Source organism: Rhinolophus sinicus, chromosome 18 (genome assembly GCF_057876585.1).
Source record: "Rhinolophus sinicus isolate RSI-liver-muscle chromosome 18, RSI-T2T, whole genome shotgun sequence".
Lineage (NCBI taxonomy): Eukaryota > Metazoa > Chordata > Mammalia > Chiroptera > Rhinolophidae > Rhinolophus > Rhinolophus sinicus.
This window is the reverse complement of record NC_142518.1, coordinates 87,536,785-87,555,409: the sequence shown is the minus strand read 5'-3', so window position 1 is coordinate 87,555,409 and position 18,625 is coordinate 87,536,785. Positions and strand designations below refer to the sequence as shown.

Genomic DNA, 18,625 nt, shown 5'->3' with positions numbered 1-18,625 from the left:
CTTTTTTTCTTATTTTGAGAAATAGTATTCTTTGTATCATGTTTAACTTGCTCATATTTGAAGTATGCTTTCTGTTATATACATACTCATGAAACTTTATTTCTAATATCACAGCTACTATCGAGTCATACAGGAGTTTTAATTTCAATTTGTTAATGTTCTTATGAAAATTGAGTTAATATGCTGTGTTGAATGTTCAGGATATCCTGGAGCTATACTTGATCAATCTATGTTCTTCAACACTTGCAGAAAAACTCATGGTTAAATACATACTTTGAAGGGAAGAGGAAGCTGTAGATAATCTTTAAAAATCAATTGGAAGCAATCATTAGTGTACACTATTATTGAAAAGCCCTAGCTAATCTGAACTTGTAAGAAATCTGAGTCGGAACTTCCTAAAGAACACTCTATGATATTCCACCAACTACCAACAAAATTGATGTTCTCCAGGACACTAATATAAAAATTGACCCTAGTAAATAACTAAAAATATAACGATATAACCTCAAATCTGGAAAGTCTCTTAAAGCAGTATGTATGTTGGTTTGATCCCACATGGAATAAAACTTAAAAATTTCCTGAGATACAAGCTAAATCTTGACAATTATTATCTTAGAGAACCACAGTTTAGTGTGCCTTTCTCATTTTATATATGGAGAATTAAGACTCCTACATAGCCAGTTGCAAAATAGACAGGATACTAACTGACATTTTCATGGCTTTAGTCTTTTCACAGTTTCATGATACTTCATATGGAAATTTATCATTCACAAATACTTTTACAAATAATCTTGTATTTTATAACTTCAACATCATGAAGGTAAGAAGGTTAGGTGATTATTTATACCCACTGCACAGATAAGACATGTATCTATGTATGTATATCCATGCTATCTATATCTTGAATAATCTAGACTCTGTAGAGTGATCTTTAGAATAGCTTTTCTTCCCCCTTGCCCCCTTGTGAGAGAGGTTGTGGTGTACTGTCCATTTCCCCCTTCTGGATGAAAGTACTCATTCTTTCAGCTCTCAGGAGTGTAGGCTGTTGATGGCTTACAGCTGAGTCCCAAAAAAAGGCATTGCACCCCCTTCCCAGGGGCTGCCTGAGTCAATGATTGGTTGATACCTGAGTTACAAAGGCTCAGCTGTCTTGTTTCAATTTGAAATGATCTGGAAGGACCATGACACTTCCAGAGCTTTCTATCAGAATGCTTAAGGTTTTTGTTGCTACTGCCTTACTATTTGACTCTACCCTCTACCCAGTTTTTCATTCCTCACCCGTTGCACGTGTCCTCCTGAGCACTCTCCAATAATTCTCCTGCATGTGAATTTCTGTTTAAGAATCTGCTTCTCAGTGAAATTTATGTGGGACACCTCTGAATAAAACCTTGGTCAGATCTCTCACCCTTTTCAGCCATTCTCATTCAGAATGAGAATTATTATTTTAATAATTAAATTTTCTAAGGCGAGTACTTCAAATTTAATTTGAATCTAAAAAGTTTTTCTTCCCCTAGCTTGAACCAATTGCAGACGTAGAAGCCCACTTTGAGAAACAAGGCCATGTATGGTTTCTCTCTTTTGCTTAGTCATACCTTTCCCCCCATTCTCATAGTTTCTTATCCCTCCAAAAAGGGACAAAGATGGAGGTAGAGATTAAAATAAAAGGGAATAGTTACATGGAAACAACCTAAGTAATTGTCCATTAATAGATAAATGAATAAAGTATGGTATATATACCATACTTTATATATATATATATTATAAAGGAATATTATGCAGGTATAAAAAATCAGGAAATCCTGCCATTTGAGAAAACATGGATAGACCTAGAAGGCATTAGGCTAAGTGAAACGTCAGACAGAGAAAGACAAATACTGTATGATCTCACTTATATATGGCATCTACAAAAACCAAAAAACAAACAAACAAACAAAGAACTCACAGACACAGACAATGGGTAGTTGGCAGAGGTAGTGGGTGGAGAAATGGAGTGGGGTGCTAAACAAGTAAAGGTAGTGAGAAGACACAAACTTCCAGCTATAAGACAAGTAACTCCTGGGGATGTAAAGTACATCATGGTGACTATAGTTAATGGCATTGTATCATATATTGGAAAGTTGCTATGAAAGATCTTAAAAGTTCTCATTACAAGAAAATAATTTTAATTATCTTTGGTCAGAATATGAGGTAAACTTATTCTGGTAATCGTTTTGCAATATATACATATATCAAATCAAAACGTTGTATACCTAAAACTAATGCAATGTTATAGGGTCAATTGCTCCTTCAATAAATGAGTACACAAATACATAAATAAATAAATCAAAAGTAAGGAAAATAGGAGGGAATAGTCTTAATGTTTGCTATCTGTGGCAAAAATAGGAAAAAAGGAAATACTCCTAATGTCTGCTATGGGTTGCAAAAATATTCCTGACTTTTCTTTTAAGACATTTAAAGATCTTTATAAATTATGGGGATTTTGAAAAACAGACAAAATTTTAAAATTATTAAAATAAAACCTCATGGACATGTCCTGCTTTGACAATTATTCACATTTTGCCAATATTGTTTTATCTACATCCTCCAACTTTTACTACTTATTTGTTTGTGTGTCTGTTTTGTTTGCTTACTTGCTTTCTTGTTTACTTCTGGTATATTTTAAAGCAATCCCTAATGTATCAATTCACTCTTGAATATTTCAGTATTTAAGGCAAACAGAGAGCATATTTTATAAACAAATTATAATATATTTATAAAATCTAAGAAAATTAATCATAATTTCTCAATACCATCCAATTATTCACATTTTCTTAATTGTCTCAAAAATTTTGGTTAATTTTTCAAATACAATATTTAAACAAGGTTTTGCATTCAGTTGATATGTCTCTTTTTTAATTAAAGATTATTGGGGTGACAGTTGTTAGTAAGTTACATAGATTTCAGGTGTACAATTATGTATTACATCATCTATAAATCCCATTGTGCGTTCAACACCCAGAGTCAGTTCTCCTTCCATCACCATGTATTTGATCCCCTTTACCCTCATCTACCACCCTCCTCCCCCCGACCCTCCAGTAACCTCTAAACTATTCTCTGTATCTATGAGTTTCTGTTTCTCATTTGTTTGTCTTGTTCTTTTGCTGTTTTTGGTTTATATACTACATATCAGTGAAATCATATGGCTCTCTGCTTTCTGTGTCTAACTTATTTCGTTTAGCATTATAATCTCAAGATCCATTCATGTTGTCGCAAGTGGTCCTATTTCCTCTTATCTCACTGCCGAATAGTATTCCATTGTGTATATATACCACAACATCTTTATCCATTCATATATCGAAGGACATTTTGATTGTTTCCATGTCTTGGCCACCAGAAATAAGGCTGCAATGAACATTGGATCTCAATTGTCTTTATGTACAATGTTTTCAGATTTTTTGGGTAGATACCCAGGAGAGGGATTGCTCGGTCATACGGTAATTCTATTTTTAATTTTTTGAGGAACCTCCACACTGCCTTCCTTAGCAGCTGCCCCAGTCTGCATTCCCCCCAACAGTGTATGAGGGATACTTTTTCTCCACAACCTCTCCAACACTTGTTACTATTTGTATTCTTGAAGATAACCATTCTAACTGGGGTGAGGTGATAACTCACTGTGGTTTTTATTTGCATTTTTCTGATGATTAGTGATGTTGAGCATTTTTTCTTGTGTCTATTTGCCATTTATATATCCTCTTTGGAGAAATGTCTCTTCAGGTTGTCTGCCCATTTTTCAATTGTGTTGTTTGTTTGTTTTTGTTGTTCAGTTTCATGAGTTCCTTGTGTATTTTGGATAGTAGCCCTTTATTGGAGGCACTGTTTGCAAAAATGTTCTCCCATTCAGTTGGTTGCCTCTTTATTTTGTCCATGGTTTCTTTTGCTGTGCAGAAGCTTTTAAGTTTCATATAGTCCCACTCATTTATTTTATCTTTTACTTTTCTTGCATTTGGAATCAAATTCATAAAATGCTCTTTTAACCCAAGGTCTATAACTTTAATTCCTATGTTTTCTTCTATGCAGTTTATTGTTTCAGGTCTTATGCTTAAGTCTCTGAACCATTTTTAATTAATTTTGGTACATGGTGACAGATAGCAGTCCAGTTTCATTCTTTTGCACGTGGCTTTCCAATTCTGCCAGCACCATTTATTGAAGAGGCTGTCTTTTCTCCATTACATGTTTTTTGCTTCTCTGTCAAAAAATGTCTATCCATATTTATGTGGTTTTATTTCTGGGTACTCAATTCTGTTCCATTGGTCTGTGTCTGTTTTTCTGCCAATACCATGCTGTTTTGATTCTTGTTGCCCTGTATTACATGCTAAAATCAGGGTGCGTGATACCTCCAGGATTGTTCTCTTTTCTCAAGATTGCTTTGGCTATTCGGGGTCTTTTGTGGTTCCAAACAAATCTGATGATTTTTTGTTCTTTTCCTTTGAAAAATGCCATTGGGATTTGGATGGGGATTGCATTAAATCTGTATATTGCTTTGGGTAATATGGCCATTTTTCACTAAGTTAGTTCTCCTGCATGAACATGGAATGTCTTTCCATTTCTTTGTGTCTTCTTCAATCTATCTTAAAAATGTCCTATAGTTTTCAGCATACAGGTCTTTCACATGCTTGGTTAAAGTTTTTCCTAACTTTTTTATTCTTTTTGTTGCAATTGCTAAATGATTTGTTTTGTTAAATCTCTTTTTATGATGTTTCATTGTTAGTATATAGGAATGCAATTGACTATTGTATGTTGATTTATTTTTTAATTAAAGTTTATTGGGGTGACAATTGTTAGTAAAGTTACGTAGATTTCAGGTTATACATTGACTTTGTAGCTGGCAAATTTACTATATTCGTTTATTGTTTCCAATAGCTTTTTGGTGAAGTCTTTATGGTTTTCTATATATAGATCATCATCTGCAAAAAGTGAGAATTTAAATTATTCATTCACTATGTGAATACCTTTTGTTCATTTCTCTTGCCTGATTTTTCTGGCTAGAGCTTCCAATATTACGTCGAAAGTCAGAGGAGACAGGGGAGAACCCTATACTGTTTCTGAAGGCAGAGCAAAGGGTTTCAGTTTTTTACTGTTAATTATGATATAAGCTGAAGGTTTGAAATATATGGCCTTTATTATGTTAAGGTATTTTCCTTTTATACACATTTTATTAAGTGTTTTAATCGTAAATGGATGTTGTATCTTGTTAAATGTTTTTTTGTCATTTATTGATATAAACATATGTTTTTTGTGCTTTATTTTATTTATGTGGTGTATCACATTGATCGATTTGCATATGTTGAACCATCCTTGTGTCCCTGGGATAAACTCCACTTGCTTGTGATGTATAACCTTTTTAATGCAGTGTTGCATTGGATTTGCTAGAATTTTGTTTAGGATTTTTGCATCTATATCCATCAGAGATATTAGTGTGTGTGTGTGTGTGTGTGTGTGTGTGTGTGTGTGTGTGTTAACCTTACCACGTTTTGGTAACAGGATAATGTTGGCCTCATGAAATGAGTTACGAATATTACTCTTCTTCAATTTTTTGGAAGATTATGAGGAGGATGGGTTTTAGATCCTCTTTGGATGTTTGGTAGAATTCACTAGTGAAGCCATCTAGTCCGATACTTGCTTTGGGGAAGGTTTTGGATGACTGATTCAATTTCCTTACTGGTGGTTGGGCTTTTTAGATTTTCCAATTCTTCGTGATTCAGCCTAGGAAAGCTATATGCTTTTTAGAACACATCCATTTCTTCTAGGTTATTGAATTTGGTGGCATATAGTCCTTCGTAGTATTCTTGGATGATCCTCTGTATATCTGTGGCATCTGTGTAACTTCTTCTTTCATTTCTGATTTTTTTTGTGTGTGTGTCTTTTCTCTTTTTATCTTAGTGAGTCTAGCCAAGGGTTTGTCAATTGCATTGATCTTTCAAAGAACCAGCTCTTTGTTGCATTAATTTTCCACTGTGTTTTTCTTGTCTATTTCATTTAGCTCTGCTCTTGTTTTGATTATTTTCTTCATTCTGCTGACTTTGGGTTTCATTTCTTCTTTTTTTCTAGTTCTTTAAGGTGTAATGTAAGGTTATTTATCTGGGACTTTTCTTCCTTCTTGAGATAGGCCAGTAATGACATAAATTTCCCTCTTAAAATTGCTTTCTATGCATTCCAAAAATTTTGATAGGATATATTTTCATTCTCATTTGTTTCTATGTATCTTTTTTTTTCTTTTTTTTTTTTAAATGATGTCTGATCTTATTTATTTGTTACTCTTAGAATATCTCATTTTTGATTGGACTCAGACTTAGAGGTAGAAACTCTCAGAGAAGACAGCCTGCATCTCTTGGCAATCTGTTCCTGGCGTTTTACTTTGGCATCCTTCATTTTCTTGGCCAAAAGTTTAGCATATTCTGCAGCCTCTTCCATATTTTTCTTAGTACGCTGTTTCTTTAGAGCAATATGTCAACGTTTGTGTTGTAGGACTCGTGGAGTAACAAGACACTGAATCTTGGGTGCTTTGGTTCTAGGTTTCTTACCTTCTTTGTTTAGGGGCTTTCTCACAACATACTGGCAGACATCATCTTCTTTAGAGTGATTGAAAAGTGTGTGAATTCTGCTAGCTCTTTTGGGCCCCAGGCGACGAGGCACAGTAGTATCAGTGAGATCAGGAATATCTTTCTCGCCTTTTTTTTTTACAATAACCAAGTTGAGAAAACTCAGATTGGCATGCACAATTCAACCCCGAACAGATTTGCACTTTCTTTCTCCAGTCCTCCTTGGTCTATAACAGGAATGCCCCTTACTCAGGAGCAGGCAGACACGGCCATGGGTCAAGACACCCTGCTTCATGGGGAAACCTTGTTTTTCATTCCCACCACTGATTCGAACCACATAACCCTTCTGTTCTTCACCCAGAGCATCAGCAGCAACTTCTGTGGCCATATGCTTCTCATAAAACGTACGAAGTTTGTGTTCATCATCCACTTCAATGAGTTTCTGAGAGCCAGTGTCTGGGAAAGAGATGTTCAGCTTCATCCTGAAGCAGCCAGCAGCCTCCGAGTCACCACAAAAAAGAGCTCTATGTATCTTTAGATCTCTCCTCTTATTTAATCTTTGATCAAGTTATTCTTTAAAAGTATCTTGTTTAATTTCCATGTATTTTTTGTTTTTCCTGCTTTCTTTTTGCAGTTGGTATCCAATTTCAAAGCCTTGTGATCAGAGAATATGCTTGGTATGATTTCAACCTTCTTAAATTTGCTGAGGTTAGTTTTGTTTCCCAATATATGGTCAATCCTTGATAATGCTCCATGTACTCTAGAAAAGAATATATAGTCTGATGTTCTAGGATGAAGTACTCTATAAATGTCAATTATGTCCATTTCATCTAATGTGTCATTTAGGGCTGCTATTTCTTTATTTATTTTCTGTTTGGATGCTCTATGCATAGCTGTCAATGATCTATTTCAGTCCCCTACTCTAATTGTGTTGTGGTCAATTTCTCCCTTTAGTTGTTAGTAGTTGCTTTGTATGTTTCAGTGTTGCCTTATTGCGGGCATAAATATTGATGACTGCTACGTCTTCTTGTTGTATAGTACCCTGTATCATTATGAAATATCCAACTTTGTCAATTTTTATCTTTTTATACTGAAGTCTGTTTCATCTGATATCAGTATAGCTACACCTAATTTTCTCTGAATACCATTTGCTTGGAATGTCAATTCCCACCCTTTCACTTTGAGTCTATATTTGTCCTTGTAGCTGAGTTGTGTCTGTTGGAGGCAGCATATGGTTTGGTTTAGTTTTTGTTGTTGTTGTTGTTTTTGTTTTTTGCTGTTTATTTTTATCAAATCTGCTACTCTGTGCCTTTTTATCTGTGAATTCAGGACATATCCATTTAGGGTGGTTATTGATGTCTGAGGATTTCCTATCATTCTGTCTGGCTTTCTGGTAGGATGGAGTCGCCATTGTTTCTTTGCCTTCTTGTTGTTATCTATTATTTCAGTGTGGTGGTATCCTATGATTTTTCCCTCTGCTTCTCCTTTTTTATGTTATATATATTTCAGTTCTGGATTATTTTGAGTGGTTACCGTTAATATTATCTTTTAAAAAAATTCATATATAGAGTATTCTATTTTCTTCACCATGCTTACTTTCTCCATTCCTTTGTGTTGGTTCAGACATTTACTCTGTCACCTTTTATGTTTTTGCTGTCACAAATTATCCCTATTTATGCTAAGAGTTGATTTCTGTGCTGTAGTAGTAAGTTTCCTTTTTCCTGTTTTTTTTTTTGTTTGTTTTTTTTAAGTGTGTTTTTCTCTTCTTTACCCTGTATGTTATGTGTAAGTGTATAGTGCTTTACATGGTGTAGGGGTTGGCAGTTCCTGCTCCTCTCTGTTTATTCATAATACTATTCCTGCTTTTGTATTCTTTTGCTCCTTTCTTTCAGGTCTAGTAGCCAACTTCAGTATATCTGGAAGTGCAGTTAATGTGTTAAAAAATTCCCTCAGCTTCTGTATGTCTGGAAAGACCTTTCCTTCTTCATATTAAAAGGATATCTTTGTTGGTTATATTATTCTTGGCTCATAATTTCTCTCTGTCAATAGTTTGAAAATTTGATTCCACTCCCTCCTTGCCTGTAGAGTTTATGCTGAAAAATCTGATGATAATCAAATGGGCTTTCCTTTGTAGGTTACTGCCTTCTTTTCGCTGGCTGCCTTGAGGATTCCTTCTTTTTAATTTTTGGCAGCTTGAATACAATGTGCCTTGGAGAAAGCCTGTTGGGATTGAGGTAATTAGGTTTTCTGTTTGCTTCTTGGATTTGAGGATTCAGTTCTTTTCACATGTTTGGGAAGTTCTCATTGACTATTTGTTTGGATATACTCTCTGCTCCCTTCTCCCTTTCTGGTATGCCCATTATTCTTATATTGGTCTTTCTGATGGAGTCAGGAAGTTCTTATGGAGTTTTGCCATTTCTTTTAACTCTCAAGTCTCTTTCTTCTTCCATCTGTGTCATTTCCAGATTTCTATCTTAAACGTCACTGATTCTTCCATCCGATCAGCTCTATTACCTAAGCTGGCTATTTCATTCTTCATTTCTTTTATTGAGTTTTTCATCTCCAGAAATTCTACTTTTTTTTTTTAAATTTCAGTCTTTTTGGTAAAATGTTCATTTTTTTCTTTGATTGTGTTTCTGAATTCATTAAACTGCCTGTCTGTGTTTTCTTGCATCACGTTTTCTTTTGTTTGTTTGTTTTTTTCAGAACTGCATCTTGAATTCTCTGTCATTTAAGACATTTATTTCCATGTACAGAAGTTCATTTTCTGGAGACTTCTCATTTTCTTTTTGAACTGCCTTGTTACCTGGGTTATTCATGGAAATCAATGAATTATTATGTCTCTTGCTAGGCATCTACAGCAGTGGGGTCTGCAACATGTTGGTGGGAAGAGGCCTTTCTTTTACTTTCTGGTAGTTGTTGGTAGAATGTTTTATTTTCTCTCTGACTGCTGCCTTTTATTCTCTCTCATGCTCTAGTGTTATATTTTCTCTGTACTGTTCTGGCTTCTCACACAATGCGGGTAGATTCCCTGGAAGATAGGCCTCTCCTCTGTGAGCAGATCACCTGTGTCTCAGGGCACTACCTCCGTGGGGTGATGTGGAGAGCTTCTGAAATTCCAAAGCTCCTCCTTCACCAGATTCAGGTCCTGTATTTTTCATCAGCTCAATTTCCCTCTGCAGTATTCCACCCAGATAAATGGGGGCAGGGGCGGGGAGGGTTGTGAGAGTTGGCTCTGAGCAATGGCGGTGACCACCATCACAGCCAGTCCTGCACCCAAAGCTCTCTCCCCTTGCCTGAATTAGTTTGTTTGTGAGTCCGTGGCTATGGGCTGCAGTTCTCAGAATTGCAAATATTCTGTTCTTTTGATCTGACACTGCTATCATTTACTTCTAGCACTGTATTGGTGGGGTGTGTTGTGAGCTCTGGGAGTGTAGGTAGGGGTCTGCTAGGCTCTGTGACTATGCCCTCCATCCTCTGCTTGGCAGTGAGGGCTTAATCCACCTCATTCACCCTTCTTCCCTCAGTCTTTGCTCCAAGATCTCTGTCATGAACATTGAGTTCAGTCATGTTATATGGTGATCCCTCAGGTGGGACTGTGGGACTGAGGAGTGCTAGCAGTCCAAAGTCTTCCCTCTCCTGTGAGTATGGTAGCTCTGGAATGCAGTGAGCTCTGAGCTCTGGTCTGTGTCTTGTGGCTCTGCGCAGTCCACGTCTCTGCACTTCCCTCTTCCCTCCTCCGCTGCTCGCCCAATTTGCCCACCTTTATATGATTTCAATTGTGCGTCTCTTAGACTTGCCTGTTGCTGTGCAGGGTGTCCTTTGTGGAATTACAGCTGTTCAATTTGTTGTAAATTCTAGGGGATAGTTCAAGAGGCTCACCTCACTTCTATGACTGTCCGCTCGTAAGTTCTGAGTTTTTGTGTGTTTTTTTTTCTCCATTGAATTGTATTGTGAAACAACTATCTCTCTGTTCTTAATATTGCCACCTTGGTGATTGTCTCATCCACGAAGACATTCATTTAACAGTACTTTTGTCCGAGTTCTACATTTTCACATTATCTTTGTAATGTGTTTATTTGAGGTTGAAATATCAAAAAATTACAAATGTTTTGATTAATTTTTGGATGGTTCTGAGTAATTATATGGTATGTGTTACACCCCTCAATTATCCTCTGGATGCTGTAATGCATATTTTGTAAAATCTGTTGATTTCTAATTGCAGAGTAGAATGTGTTTGCGTATGTGTGAAAATATGTATTTATAAATGGATAGTGCTGCAATTTGTTTTCCTAATATCTATTGCTACTTTACACCATTTATTTGCCAGTGAATATATACTGTGCATAAACAAATTCTTTCTTAGTATAATTTGATACCACACTAGTAATTTATAAAATCATCTCAGCCTTCTGGAATTGGTCTGTTTGAAACTGCATTATTAATTTGTTTAGATATTAGCTTTAATATGTATAGCCCCTTCATTACTGTCACTAATGCCTGCTTATATATAATCTATGTTGATAAACACATTGAATATTCACTTTATTGTTTTAGAATATACTTATTATAACAAAATTTATATAACACAAATCTCATCATTTTAAAGTGTACAATTTAATTATTTTTAATATATTCACAGAATTGTGTAACCTCACCAGTCTCTACATTTCTAACATTTTCATCACTCATAAAGAAACCCCATACCAATTACAGTCACTCCCCATTCTCTCTATTCCCAGCCCCTGGCAAGTGCTAATCTTCTTTTCGTCTCTATAAATTTGCCTATTCTGTACATTCTGTATAAAAGGAATCATACAATAGACAGTCATTTTCAGCTGGCTTTGTCCCCTTACCATAATGTTTTGAAGATTCATCCATGTTGTAGCATCAGTAATTCACTTCTTTTTATGGCTGAATAATATTCCATTGTGGGTATATACCACATTATATTTATTCATTCATCAGTTGATGGATAGTTAGGTAGTTTCCACTTTTTGGCTATATAATTCTGTTATAGATATTCATGTACAATTTTTATGTTAGCATATACTTTCAAAGCTAACATATGTTTCAAATGTTATCTTGGGTATACAATTAAGAGTGGAATTACAGGATTATACACAGTCATGCACCATATAACAATGTTTCATTAAATGACAAACCACATTTATTATGGTAATCCCATAAGTTTGTAATGCAGCTGACTTTCCTGTAAGAAAGGGAAGGATATGTGGTTCAGGAGGAATTTTTTTTCTCTAATCGGCACAATTTCTGTGGAACTCGAAAACAGATTCCCTCTCATTCACAGCACCTCAATTTTGAGTTCACACATTACTTTCCAATCAGTCCACCACTGACTTGTTTCAGCACAGAGGAGCCTGTCCTCCCATCACAACATATTCAGAGGGCACTACAGCCCTCCCTGTTGTAGCTTGATAGTTTTCAGAATACATTGGTATGTTTTTTTTTTTCTTGAGGACCTAAGGTCCTGTACAAGGAAACAAGTCCACAGGAGCTACCTTAACAATTATTAAGTGCCATTGACACTTTCGCAAAAACTTTCTGTGGTAGTGTGGAGCCAACCTGTTCCTGTAATTTGGAAATATTTTCAGTTTGTAATGATGTAGAACATAGATCATATTATTTCTTCCATCAATTCAATGCCAGAGAGAGCCTTTTGTGCCAGATAAGCTCAATGGAACCAAAAATAAATTTCCAAAGACAGAATACTGAGTCCTCAGTTTTACAATCTTCCTATGTTAAACTCCCATTTTTTTTATGAATACCACAAAGTTCCTTAATCTGACCACTGCTCTAACATGCAATAGCCAAAACCACATTGCTATGACAATGCTTTATGTTCTTTTATCTCTCCATCTTGATTTTTTATTCCTACTGATCCTCAGAGCACCTTTCACTCCCTCCTGATAGTCACTATTATGGTGAACTGTATCTTACCCTGCCAGTTCTCCCTCAATATTTCCAATCAATCCAACCCATCTCTCTGTTCATGGAGAAGCATTAACAGCCTCCATGTTTTATTTCTGACCTTGTTAGAAAGGAGCAGAGAAATGGTTTCTGGGAGTATATTTATAAAATCCACAGTAGTATACAGTAATGTCCGAGGCTTTCACATTAATTAATCACTCACTCACTGACTCAGCCAGTGCAACTTCCAGTCTTGATATTTCCATTCATGCTAAGTGCCTTACACAGGTGTACCATTTTTTAACTTTTGTACCTTTTCTATGTTTAGATACACAAATATCATTATGTTACTACTGCCTACAGTATTCAGCACAATAAAATGCTTTAAAGGTTTGTAGCCTAGGAACAATAGGCTATACCGTATAGCTTAGGTGTGTAAGAGGCTATAAACCCTCTAAGTTTCTGTAAGTATACTCTATGATGTTGGCATAATGATGAAATCACTTAACAACGTATTTCTCAAAACATATCCAGTCATTAACTGACACATGACTGTACAATGGAAAAAGGAAAATCTCTTTAATAAATGGTGTTGGGAAAACTGGACAGCCACATGCCAAAAAAAAAAAAAAAAATGAATCTAGACCACTGTCTTACACCATACACAAAAATTAACTCAAAATGTATTAAATATTTGAATGTAAGACTTGAAACCATAAAATACATAGAAAAAACATAGGAAATAAATTCTTTGATCTCAGTCTTAGAAAGGTTTTTGTGGACTTGACTCCAATGGCAGGGAAACAAAACCAAATATAAACAAAAGGTATAAACAAATGGGACTGTATCAAACCAAAACGCTTCTGCACAGCAAAATAAAACAAAACCAAAAAAAATCAACAAAATGAAAAGGCAGCAAACAAATTGGGAGAAGATATTTCCAATAAAATGTTAATATCCAAAATATAGAAAGAACTCATAAAACTCAACAACAACAACAAAAAAACAACTTGATTAAAAAATGGCAGAGGATCTGAACAGACATTTTTCAAAGGAAGATATGTGGATGGCAAATAAGCACATGAAAATATGTTGATTTCACTAATTACTAGGGAAATGCAAATCAAAACCACAATGAGATATCACCTCACTTCTGTTAGAATGGCTATTATGAAAAAGATACGAAATAACAAGTGTTGGAGAAGTAGAGAAAAGGAAGCTTTCATATGCTGTTGGTGGGATTGTAAATTGTTTCAGCCACTATGGAAAACATTGTGGAGGTTCTTCAAAAAATTAAGACTAGAACTATCATATGACCCACCTATTCCACCTCTAGGTATTTGTTCAAATAATATGAAAACACTAATTCAAAGAGATATATGCATGCCTATGTTCATTGCAGCATTATTGCATTATTTACAATAGTTAAGTTATGGAAACAACCTAACTGTCCATCAATGGAATAATATATATATATATATATATATATATATATATATATATAGAGAGAGAGAGAGAGAGAGAGAGAGAGAGAGAGAGAGAGAGAGAGAGAGAGAGACATATAGATATAGATATATCCCATTGTATTATTCCATGGAATACTACTCAGCCATAAAAATGAAATATTGCCATTTGCGACAATATGGATAGACCTGGAGGGTATTGTGCTAAATGAAATATGTCAGACAGATTAGGACAAACTGTATGATTTCATTCACATGTGGAATATAAAACAAAAGAAAAGGAAACTCATGGATACAGATGACAAAAGGAAGGGTGTGGGTGGAGGGTGAAAGGGGTAAAGGAGGTCAAATGTATGGTGATGGATAAAAACTAGACTTTTGATGGTGACTAAGTTATAATGTATAGACATAGAATTGTAATGTTGTTTACCTGAAACTTATATAATGTTATAAACCAATGTTACCTAAATAAAAAAAGTAAAAATTAATTTGACTATTCAGAGGCCCTTGCATTTTCATATTAATTTAGGAGCAGCTTGTCAAATTTCAGGGGGAAAAAAGATAGCTAAAATTTTGATAAGGTTGTATTGAAGTTATAATTCAATTTTGGAAGTATTTCCATTATAACTATATTTAAAGTTTTCTGATACATGAAAATAGGAGGAATTTTCATTTATGTAGGTTTTCATTAATTTCTTTAAACAAAAATTTGTAGCTTTTAGTTAATGAGTATTGTACTGTTTATGTTATATTTATTCTTGAATATTTTGTGCTATTTGATGCTTGTGTAAAATGCAGTTGTATTTTTTACTTTATTTTTGGATTGTTCATTATTAAGATATAGAAATGCAATTGGTTTATATACCACATGTTAGTGAGATCATGTGGTTATCTGCTTTTTCTGTCTGAGTAACTTTACTAACAATTGTCACCCTAATAAACTTTAATAAAAAAAGAAAGAAATGCAATTGAATATTTAATATGATCTTGTATACTGTAACCTGTTGAAATTGTTTATTATTTCTAACAGTTCCTTTGTGGATTCTTTTGGATTTTCTATATATAAGATCATGTCATCTCTGAATATGTATATATATATAACCATTCCGACTGGATTCCTTTCCAGTCGGAATGGTTTTATTTATTTTTCTTGCCTCGTTGCCTCGACCTTTAATATAATGCTGAATAGAACTGGTTAGAACAGATATTTTTGTCTCCTCATTTTTCAATAATGAACTCTTGTTATATATTTTGCCAAGCTTAATAATAATTATTTTGTTTCGAGTTGGATGTTAGAATACATTCATATATTCCATCCTTGCAACATCTTTACTGGCAGTTGTAATAAGGAAAACATTTCTGACTCTTCAAAAATTTATTTTCTTCCCTGACAAGTAGGAAGTTATTGTCTAATAAGAAACATGTAATAATAAGATACACCCTGTGTGTTAGTGTTTCCTGTATTTACCAGACATAGTTGTTAATGAATGAAAAATATTTAGTTTCTTTTTGTATTATGTGTCTTTCTACATATTGTGGCTAAGTTTAATGGAGGGGAAGCACAGCACTCACAATGCATTAGTTTTTGGAATAAAATTTAAAGGTTTCTGTACCATCTATGTAATTTTACTAACAATTGTCACCCCAATAAATTTAATAAAATAAAATTTTTAAAAAAAAGAAAAAAAAAAGAAAATAAAATAATTTAGTATAACTTTCTAATATCTATTTTTGCAGAAAAAGTTTATGCAGTGGTGCATTTCCTTTCAAGGCTTACTTTCCTTCCTGCTATTTCCTTAGTTTATATGACTGAAAATTCAGAGTTGTTTTAATTTAGCTGCAAATGACTCTTCTTAGTAACAGACCATGACAGAGAATTTCACAGGTCAACAATATGTATTGCAAAGAGTCAGTTTCTTTTATTATTTTCAAATTAAATGCCTTTCAGTCCCATAAATTGTCTCCTGTTTTTCAGAAACATATTCAAGCCACTGAGGAGCTGTGGATACTGATATTCACCATAATTTAGGAGGTGTCTATCAAGGTTTTATTTTCATTCTTAAAAGAAGAATTTTCAGTCCCTTCTTAGGACTATCTCAGAAAGAAGGAAAAATATCAAATACATTTATCACCATCCATGGAGATAGTACTACAGTACATACTTTCTGGAAACTCTTTATGTACAGAGTATTTTCAGCATTTAATTTTATTTATTATCATAAATTATCAATAATCACTGTTGGCTTCTTTTTTAAAATAAATTTTCAAACTTATATACTCAAAATATGTTTTTAAACCAAATAGTATGTTTTAATCAATAATGGATAAGAACTTCTTATGAAAACAATCCTAGGCTCTACATCTCTCTCGAGGAAACCATTATTAAATATTTTAACTCCTTCTTCTGGTTGTTATTTCCATGTCTCTAAGTAGTACACTCATTCTACTAAATCTTGACTAATCAATCTTTTGACTTCCTGGTATAATACATTAGGAATAAGCTTACTTAGACTTGACAAAGTAAATAACATGATAATATAATTACATCTCTATTTTAGTACCTCCATTAATTGTTTTGTAAACAGTATACTTACACTCTAATGTCTTTTTCCATCAAATATAACACAGGGTTTCTGAATTTGCACTTTGTAAGATAAGGATATAAGCTTTTGTATTTCCACTTCAGTTCTCTTGCTCATTTCTCTTACCTCACATTTGTTATCTGTACCTACACATTTTCATTGCAAAAGATAAAAGCATTTACATATTTTTCAGAATTTACAGAATTTAACTTACCCAGACTTTGTCTACAAATTTTTCTAAATGTTGAAAATAAAAGAAGAGTGTTTACATTAGTATGAGAAGATAAAGGATGTGAACCAATTTGTAAACTGTAACTGCACTTCTTATTTGGTTCCAACTTTTTACTTTTCCTGGGGTTTCTTTTTTTTTTTCTTCCTTTTTTGAAAATTTATTTTAAATTTATTGGGGTGACAATTGTTAGTAAAATTACATATTTTTCAGGTGTACAATTCTGTATTACATCATCTATAAATCCCATTGTATGTTCACCACCCAAAGTCAGTTCTCCTTCCATCACCATATATTTGATCCCCCTTATCCTCATCTCCCACCCCCCACCCTCCTTACGTCTGGTAACCACTACACTATTGTCTATGTCTATGAGTATCTGTTTCTCATTTGGTTGTCTTGTTCTTTTGTTGTTTTTGGTTTATATACCACATATCAGTGAAATCACATGGTTCTCTGCTTTTTCTGTCTGACTTGTTTCGCTCAGCATTACACTCTCAAGAGCCATCCATGTTGTCACAAATGTTCCCATATCATCTTTTCTTACCGCCGAATAGTATTCCATTGTGTATATATACCACATCATCTTTATTCATTCATCTATCGAAGGGCTTTTTGGTTGTTTCCATGTCTTGGCCACCATAAATAAGGCTGCAATGAATATTGGAGCACACGTGTCTTTATGTATAAATGTTTTCAGATTTTTTGGATAGATACCCAGGAGAGGGATTGCTGGTCATATGGCAATTCTATTGGTAATTTTTTGAGGAACCTCCACACTGCCTTCCATTATGGCTGGGCCAGTCTGCATTTTCCACCAACAGTGTGTCAGGGTTCCTTTTTCTCCACAGCCTCTCCAACATTTGTTACTATTTGTCTTGTTGATGATAGCCATTCTGACTGGGGTGAGGTGATATCTCATTGTGGTTTTTATTTGCATTTCTCTGATGATTACTTATGTTGAGCATTTTTTCATAGGTCTATTTGCCATTTGTATGTCCTCTTTGGAGAAATGTCTCTCCAGGTCTTCTGCTCATTTTTCAATTGGGTTGTTTGTTTTCTTGTTGTTGAGTTGCATGAGTTCCTTGCATATTTTGGATATTAGCGCCTTATCAGAAGCACTGTTTGCAAAAATTTTCTCCCATTCAGTTGGTTGCCTCTTTATTTTGTCGATGGTTTCTTTTCTGTGCAGAAGCTTTTAAGTTTCATATAGTCCCATTCATTTATTTTAGCTTTTACTTCCATTTCCTTTGGAGTCAAATTCATAAAATGCTCTTTGAACCCAAGGTCCATAAGTTTACTACCTATGTTTCCTTCTATGCAGTTTTAGTTTCAGGTTTATGCTTAACTCTTTGATCCACTTTGAATTAATTTTGGTACATGGTGACAAATAGCAGTCCAGTTTCATTCTTTTGCACGTGGTTATCCAATTATCCCAGCACCATTTATTTAAGAGGCTGTCTTTCCTCCATTGTGTGTTTTTAGCTTCTTTGTCAAAAATTATCTGTACATGTTTATGTGGTTTTATTTGTGGGTTCTCAATTCTATTCCATTGGTCTATGTGTCTGTTTTTCTGCCAACACCATGCTGTGTTGATGATTGTAGCCCTGTAGTACAAGCCAAAGTCAGGAAGTGCGATTCCTCCATTATTGTTCTGTTTTCTTAAGTTTGCTTTGGCTATTCGTGGTCTTTTGTGGTTCCAAACAAACCTGATGATTTTTCGTTCTCTTTCTTTAAAAAATGCCATTGGGATTTTGATGGGGATTGCATTGAATCTGTATATTGCTTTGGGTAATATGGCCATTTTAACTATGTTGATTCTTCCAATCCATGAGCACGAAA

General features: G+C 34.4%; 1 pseudogene; it reads right to left on the bottom strand.

The window, feature by feature from the left end:
* Positions 1 to 6,306: 6,306 nt before the first annotated feature.
* On the bottom strand, positions 6,307 to 7,059 carry LOC109446453 (small ribosomal subunit protein eS6 pseudogene; annotated as a pseudogene).
* Positions 7,060 to 18,625: the final 11,566 nt, after the last annotated feature.